Genomic DNA, 9,836 nt, shown 5'->3' with positions numbered 1-9,836 from the left:
CCCCTTATAAAATTTATTTTCCAGACACTGCCCAATCTGTGTACTAGTCGTTTTAAAAATCATATCTTGAGTTTCGTAACTCGAAAATCAGTTTTGTAATTTTTCCCAGAAACTAGACTCATGTGCCCATCTATGTATTTTTTTCTAGAATTTTTGGTCGGGCCAATTAGTACAGTTTATTAGTCAAAGTCTCCCAAGTTGCAGTGGTCGACTACACTGACCTTTGCCCATTACGACTTGGATATATCCCTGCACGGGGCTTCAATACTGATGTCGTTTGTTTCTATGAAAACTAGACTCAGAGAGGAATCTGTACATATATGGTACGACCCCTAATTATCTCTGGTTAATTTATAATGAATTTCCAAAGTCGGAGCAGGGAATCCAGAAACCGTTCTGGCCCTGTCCCACAAAAATCTGATTATCTCTTAATATACTGCCCATATGATCTTTTCGTTACTTCCTCATGAAAACAGACTCATCGAGCTTCGATTACATAATTTATTCATCAATTAATTCCACTCCTACTATTTTTACTGATTTTTCAATCTCATGACACTGCTGCTGCCAGCATCTGTTACGAAAGTAACTAGGTCCATTTCATGCCTACCCTTGATCCAACTCAATCGAACATTCGTGCCATTTTCGCATGGCTTAAAGTTTACATGCCAAAGTTCAAACACAACGTAATAGCTTATACATGCCAAAATGTTCTTCTAAGCCAACTAAGAAGAAAGTACCAAAACTTGCTATCCGGTGTGATGACTTCGATGACGGCCTGACCCCGCAAAAATAGATGAGTCCAAGCAACCTATAATGGGTGACAAGGAAACACCGAGTGAGTTTATAACTCAGTAAGTCATAAGCAATGCACTGCCATCCATCAATAACATTATCACAAGAGGAAACAAAATGGAACGAGACAATTTACTCCATCCATACCGAACCATACCATAGTTCCTCCAACCTATCGATTCAATTTCATATCAATTCATGCATTCACATTCCATATACTCATCAATAGGACATTGAAGCATTTTCATAAATCAATTTATCTCCGTTACAATCAAATGACTAAACGGCTTTTCACCCATCCTACGATAAATTTTATGTACGTGACTTCAAGTATATTTGTCACATAGGTTCAAACTTACCGAGCTCAACACCAAGTATAAGCATAGCACCTATTAGCCATGTACTCAAGACACTTACCCGATCCGCTGTCCGCGATCGACTCAATAGTGTCGCACACATAGTGTCCATAATGATTCACGAATGTATATTGAGTCCGCACACTCAGTGCTATATAATCAACTCGCACACTTAGTGCTACGTAATCAAATCGCACACTTAGTGCTACATAGTCAAACTCGCACACTTAGTGCCGCATGGTCAATTCGCACACTTAGTGCATCATATTCATTTCGCACACTTAGTGCAACATAGTCAAATCGCACACTTAGTGCTGTACAATTTAATCCCGCGCACTTAGCGCCAATCTCATGGTCATAAATGGTTATACCTGCACGTTTAGTGCCGAGATCAACAACTCAGTACATCTTACCTCTTTTCTTTTCATTCAACAATTTCATCATCACATACGTACATGCATATATATATATGTATATTTATTCATTCCATTCAGCATCAATACATAAACATTATGACCATTTGAAATAATACCAACTACATGCTTAACGACTTACCTTGTGTTGGGTAAGACGGTTCCAACTCGACTACTCAGTGATCTTTTCTTTGCCTTTGCTCGATTCACCTCCTTTAACTCCTTGAGCTAAATCAAACAAATTTAACTCATTAAAGTCTCATTTTGCTAGCTTATGGCCGAATATGACAAGGAGTTTGATGGGTCATATGGCCACCTTTTAGCTCAAATACACAATGGTCATATGCATTTTTAATCACATCAAATGATTCAATACAATTCACTCGAACATCAAAAGAGAACCTCAAGGTACTTAGTCCATATACACATTAGACATTAGAGTCACATATGTACGAATTCACGAATCGAATTCGACATATTAGCTAATTTTCCCTTTAGCCGAACCTTCTAAGTCAAGATAAAGCCATCAACATGCTTACCTTTGGCCGAACATACACATCAACTTAGGTGCTCATTTATGTGGCCGAACACACACATGTCTATGTTAAGGCCGATTACAACACTCAATACATTCTACAAGTATGGACACTTTCATTGACTAAACACCATTTCTATTATTTTTACTCCAAAGCCGAATGCCTCTCAAGCCCTAAGCTCATGATCCTTTCATCATTAAGCAAGTGTTATAGCACAACTAACATCCATTTTCAATTTGAACACCAACATAAAAATATTAAACATGAAAACCCATAGCCGAAACCTATACATGACATTACTCATTCCACCCATCGAAACAATATTTGTTCAAGACATCAAGCATTTTTATTTGGGTATTACATATATGAGCATTTAGAATTTATATTTTTAGCAAGATCAATTTCTTTCCTCAACACATTCTTCATCAAAACTTAAAGGAAGTAATCAAATTTCCTTCTTTAATAGCCATAGCCGAATGCTCCATCCATCCATCAAAGTTAAAAATTTTGCATGGTCTAAGTAAGAACCATGATAATTAACCTAAAACAAGCTAAAATTTCACAACTTTAACACAATATACTAACCTTATTAAGCATTCAAATGGCCGAAAGTTCTTTGCCCCTATTCCTTCCTTCAATTCGGCCAAGAAGACAAGGATGAAGCCTTTTTTTTTTCATTTGCTTTCTTTTTATTCTTTTCTTTTATTCATTAAATCCCACAACCCAATATCAATTTCACAAATATATTGCCCATCATCAACCCACCTTGGCCGGCCACTATAAGGAAATTGGGCAATTTGACATGCAAGTCCACCTTTGTGTTGACATGCACTAATAAGCCCTTTAAAATTAGCCTATCATATTTTACCATGTCTCATGTTGATCCCTATTTAATAATTCCTCATGCAATTGGCAAAATTAGGGAATGAAACTTCTACATATGCATGTACACACATAATAAACGTAGAATATAACAATTAATTATTTTCATAACTCGGTTTTGTGGTCCCGAAACCACTTCCCGACTAGGGTCAATTTTGGGCTGTCACAACTCTCCCCCACTTAAGAAATTTTCGTCCCCGAAAATCTTATCGGTAAATAGGTTTGGGTATCGTTCTTTCATCGAGCTCTCGGTTTCCCAAGTAGCTTCCTTGATCCCGTGTTTGAGCCATAACACTTTTACTAGGGGAACTCTTTTGTTTCGCAACTCCTTCACTTCACGAGCTAGGATACGCATCGGCTCTTCTTCATAACTCATATCAGCCTGAATTTCAACCTCCGACGGACTAATTATGTGCGAAGGATCAGATCTATAGCGCCGAAGCATCGAAACATGAAAGACGTCGTGAATCTTTTCAAGTTCAGGGGGCAAAATCAATCTATATGCAACCGGCCCCACTCGTTCGGAGATTTCGTACGGCCCAATGAATCTCGGGCTCAACTTGCCCTTACGGCCAAACCTAAGTACCTTTTTCCAAGGCGAAACTTTAAGAAACACTTTATCTCCCACCTGATATTCAATGTCTTTTCGTTTCAAATCCGCATACGATTTCTGACGATCTGTGGCTGCTTTCAGACTTTCACGGATTACCTTTACTATCTGTTCGGCATCTTTAATCAAATCAACTCTGAAAATTTACTTTCACCGAGCTCGGTCCAAAACAATGGTGTACGGCATTTACGACCGTACAAAGCCTCGTAAGGTGCCATCTTAATACTTGATTGAAAACTATTGTTGTAAGCGAATTCAATCAAAGGTAGATACCGTTCCCATGAACTACTGAACTCGAGGATGCAACATCTCAACATATCCTCAAGTATCTGAATTATCCGCTCGGATTGACCATCGGTTTGGGGGTGAAAAGCGGTGCTAAAATGCAGCTTGGTACCCAAAGCTTCTTGCAATTTCTTCCAAAATCGTGAGGTAAATCTCGGATCTCTATCCGACACGATAGAAATAGGTACTCCATGTAATCTCACAATCTGAGAGACATATAATTCGGCTAGTTTATCCAATGAAAGATCTGTACGCACGGGGATAAAGTGAGCCGACTTAGTCAGTCTATCAACCACAACCCAAATTGCATCCTTCTTACTTGTTGACAATGGCAGTCCGGACACAAAGTCCATTGTGACTCGGTCCCATTTCCACTCGGGTATCATGATCGGCTGAAGTAACCCTGAAGGCACTTGATGTTCCGCTTTCACTTGTTGACATATTAAACATCTCGAAACAAAGTCGGAGATGTCTCGTTTCATACCATGCCACCAAAACCGACGTTTCAAGTCGTTGTACATTTTCGTGCTCCCCGGGTGAATTGACATTCGGCTACAATGGGCTTCGTTCAGAATCATCGGAATGAGTTCCGAATTCCTTAGAACACACAAACGACTTCTAAACCTCAAACAACCATCATCATCAATCTGAAACTCCGATTCCTTGTTCGGAACACACTCAGCTCGTTTTGCAACCAATTCATCATCGACTTTCTGAGCTTCACGAATTTGATGAGTCAATAATGGTTTGGCTTTTAATTCAGCTACTAACACATTGTCAGGTAGAACAGGCAAGTGTACATTCATCGCTCGCAAAGCAAACAGTGATTTCCGGCTTAGGGCGTCCGCAACCACATTAGCCTTTCCCGGGTGGTAATCAATGACAAGCTCGTAATCTTTCAACAACTCAAGCCAACGTCTTTGTCGCAGATTCAAGTCTCGTTGAGTCATCAAATATTTGAGACTTTTGTGATCCGAAAACACATGGCACTTCTCACCAAACAAATAATGTCGCCATATTTTCAATGCAAACACAATGGCGGCTAGTTCGAGATCATGGGTCGGATAATTTCTCTCGTGTGGCTTCAATTGTCTCGACGCATAGGCCACAACTCGACCTTCTTGCATCAATACGCAACCCAACACAAGTAGGGATGCGTCACTATAAATGACAAACTCTTTACCCGATTCGGGTTGCACCAAAATTGGAGCTTCAGTCAAATGAGTTTTCAGTTGATCGAAGCTTTTCTGACATTTCTCCGTCCATTCGAACTTAACATCCTTTTGAAGTAACTTCGTCATTGGTGTGGCTATCATCGAGAAACCTTTGACAAATCGTCGGTAATAACCGGCGAGTCCTAGAAAGCTCCGGACTTCGGTAACATTTCTCGGAGGCTTCCAGTTAAGTATGGCTGAAATTTTACTCGGGTCAACTCGAATACCCGATGCGGATACCACATGACCCAAGAAGCTAACCTCTCTTAACCAGAACTCACACTTACTGAACTTAGCATATAACTGCTTATCCCGCAAAATTTGCAACACTTGCCTCAGATGCTCAGCATGTTCGGTCTCATCTCTTGAATAGACCAAGATGTCATCAATAAACACAACTACAAACCGATCCAAATACGGCCTGAAGATCCGATTCATCAAATCCATAAACACCGCAGGGGCATTAGTGAGCCCAAACGGCATCACTAAGAACTCGTAGTGACCGTACCTCGTTCTGAAAGCAGTTTTGGGTACGTCCGAATCTCGAATCCGCAACTGATAATAACCCGATCTCAAATCTATCTTTGAAAACACCGATGCTCCCTTTAATTGATTGAACAGATCATCAATACGCGGTAACGGATACTTATTCTTTATCGTCACTTTATTCAGTTGACGATAGTCAATGCACAACCTCATGGTTCCGTCCTTCTTTTTCACGAACAATACTGGTGCACCCCAAGGTGAGAAACTCGGTCGAGCGAAACCTCTATCCGTCAATTCTTGCAACTGAGCTTTCAACTCTTTTAACTCGGTTAGTGCCATACGATACGGAGCGATCGAAATTGGCGTAGTTCCAGGTACAAGCTCAATACCAAACTCTACCTCCCGAACAGGTGGCAAACCCGGTAACTCTTCAGGAAAAACATCCGGGTATTCACAAACCACCGGCACCGATTCAGGTTTCTTTTCTAACTCCTTGTCATCAAGTACATACGCGAGGTATGCTTCGCACCCTTTCCTTACATATTTCTGGGAAAAAGTCAGTATTGGACCTATTTTTGGCACTGTTGGTTCACATGGGCGTGTCTAATGCCCATGTATGCCACATGGCCTAATCATACGGGAGTGTGACTTTAACTGTAACACCCCTATCCCGTAACCATCACCGGAATAGGTGCGGGGCATTACCGGACTTGTAACTTATGCCAGATCAGTAAAATTTTGAACATTTTCTTGGAGTAAAGATCATTCAATTGGATAATTGCTAGACACAACCGGGGATAAAATTTAAAACTTATAAAAGTAAACATTCAAAAGATGTCATATTCGCATGGCTTATATTCATTAACCAAAATATCCTCCCACTACTAGGCTATTCTATACATGCCATAAGATAATCCAAAATATAGCAGTACCAAGCAGTGGATAGTGATAGTGTGACAAGTTGCTGACCATCCTCGAGCAAAAAGGCCAAAATCAACAATCTATAAAACAGAGAAACATAACAACAGAGTAAGCTTTTGTAAGCTTAGTAAGTCTTAAGCAATTTAAAACTAGTGAACTCAAATATAACCAATTTGTTTATTTGATTCACATATAACATTTCATTTCATATCTATAGTTATCCTCATCGGACAAATCAAAATGTATATCCCCCAATATCCTATAGTATTTCTCCATAACCGAATACTCACATATTTATATGGCATTTTCATATTTGCTTTTCACTTTACAATCATGATTTAATTCTGATGGGTCTAACATGTACAAGTATTTATCACATACCTGACCAACCAAATTAAAAGTCGATCTTACGAATTCTCATATAACCTCTTTCTAGGTATACTACCCTTTTTGGCCGAATATACATAATTACGTAATACACAATAAGCAGATAAATTCTCACTTGATAGTGATCTCTTATAAACATAGGTATATTACATATTTTCACCTAACTTTTCACATTGACCAAATGCACAATAATCATAGAACAGTCTTATTGCTTTACTCACATATGCATCACATAACAACCTTGTGATTTAATCCAAATCAAGGTTAAATATAATCTCAAAATACATACCTGACCAACTTAACGCATTGAACGTATTTATTACCAATTGTTACTGTGAAGTCGTATAATCTTATGCTTTACTCGAATCTTCAACGAGACCTTTAGCTCGAATAATCCCCACACGTAGTCATCGGGTCTTACCCAGGCATAATCTCCACACGTAGCCATCGGGTCTTACCCGGAATATATTTCCAAGTTTCATGTACATTTAATCACATGTTACAACATTCACATCGACTGTCATATTTGTAATTCATTTGTCTCATCAAATATCTAAATATACACACCTTTCACATTTGGTCATTCGGCCACAATACATACACATCTCATACATATTTCACATTAGCCATTCGGCTTTACCACATATACATATCTCATACATATTTCACACTAGCCATTCGGCTTTACCACACATATATATATTTATCTTGTACATCAATTTCAGCAATAGCTTATAAGCAACTCAATTAGTTTCATCAATGTTTACAACAAAATCACATATTCACTACAAGTTGTTTTCCTGAGCAAAAGTCATTAAATTATTTGTAACTGGAGCTACGAAACTCCAAATGAAGTGCTGTTAATTTTCCCTGAAAATAGTCTCATATATCTTCTATCCATAAAATTTTCAGAAATTTTGGTTTGACCAATCAATACCAGAATTTTTCTTAAAGTTTCCCCTATTTCACTATTTGACTATACTGACCACTCTTCACTACGAATCAACTTTCTCATTGTACAGAATTCAAAATATGTTCTTGTTTATTTCATTTGAAACTAGGCTCATTAAGGAGTCTAAGCATATAAATTTTATCTTATAACAAATTTTTTGTGTGATTTATAATGATTTTCTAAAAAAAACAGGGGATTTCGGAGTCATTCTGACACTGTCTCACACAACTTTAAATATCTCTTTATAAGAAATTTCTTTGCTTACACGGTTTCTTTTATAAGAAACTAGACTAATTAAGCTTTGATTACATATTTTATTCAGCCTATAATTCCACACCAACAATTTATGGTGATTTTCTAAAATCACGTTATTGCTGCTGTCCTAAGCAAATTATTACAATTTGCTCTTAAATTTCCAAGTCCAAACACTTATGTACTTACCATTTGAGTTTAAAACATATCATGGCCACATCACATCTTATTAAATCAACTCATTATTTCCTATTATGATTGAATTTACTCAACGTTTAATCACTTAAAACTTACCTCGGAAGTGGTCGACGACTAGATATCCACGGCTATTCGTTTACTTTCTCTTTTCCCCTATCCGACTTTGATCCTCTTTGCTCTTAAGCTTAAGTAAAACAATAGATTTGCTTAAGTACTTAACTACTATTATTCACTTAACAATCACATTTGGCAATCACATATCATTTAATCTATATCTAAAACAATAGATTTCAATATGTATCATATTTAATAAAACATGCCATGACTCGATTTCATGCTTATTTAATTTATATCTAATTCACATTCACAAGCAAAGAGTCACTTAATTTATCATGCTTTCTTATACATGAATTTAATCATACTGCCGAATGTCCTTATGTGTACATGGTACATACATAAGGCATATATATACCTATATATGACCATTACAATTTAAACATTTAATCATAATCGGCAAGCTTTATTTCAACTATTTAAGGTGCAAACCAATTATGTTATTCATTAACATTTCGTCATATTAAATCTTTGATTAACCAATTTAACACATACTAAAATCCAATCATACATCTAACCTTTATCTCAATACCAAACCGAGTTATAAGATTATACATTACACTAAGCATATCATTAAACATACCTATTCAATTTAGCTAATTTCATAGCCGATTAATCACCTTACCCAACATCACAAGCATAATCACCATGAAACTTACCTTAATACACATTTTATCCCATTGCCGAATACATATATATATCATCAAATAAATATTTATTCACATAACAACAATTCATTCACATCTCTATAAATGATCATAATCGGACATTATAAACAAATCAACTAGTTTAGCATTCAAATTCTTCTAACCATTCCTCAATCACTTACTCAATGAACAACAATCCAAGCACATCAAAGCATAGTCGAATGTATCATTCTTCTTAAGTTCAAAAATAAATGCATGGGCTAACTTCAAAATCTATTTAACAACTCAACTTTACCAAAATTATCAAGAAATTAAGCCAAACATACCTCCAATTGCTAATATAATTGCCATACGTCTAAGGGCCCCCTTTTGTTCTTCTTTGATCCTAAGAATCGACTATTGAGAGAAAGAATGGATAAAACTTTGTTTTCATCCCCTTTTTTTTCATTATAAAAACTTTATTTCATATTTTATAAGTCTTTATTTAATTCTTTAACAAAATGTATATAATATCATTTAGTAGCCATCATTACAACAAATAAAATACATATTTTCTCACCTAAAACCATCATGGTCGGCCATTATCATGAAAAATGGGGGCTTTGACATGCAAGTCCCCATATTTAATCCATGCAATAATTTGGCCATTTTAAAAATTAACCAACACATTTTCAATGTTTCTCTCATAAGCCCTTTTGATTAAATTCGCATTCAATTGACAAAATCAAAGCATCAAAATTTCACACATAAATTGTAACATAAAATAGACATGAAATTTAACAATCAAT

Source organism: Gossypium hirsutum, chromosome A13 (assembly GCF_007990345.1).
Source record: "Gossypium hirsutum isolate 1008001.06 chromosome A13, Gossypium_hirsutum_v2.1, whole genome shotgun sequence".
In the NCBI taxonomy this organism is placed as follows: domain Eukaryota; kingdom Viridiplantae; phylum Streptophyta; class Magnoliopsida; order Malvales; family Malvaceae; genus Gossypium; species Gossypium hirsutum.
Note: the sequence above shows the minus strand (reverse complement) of the source record.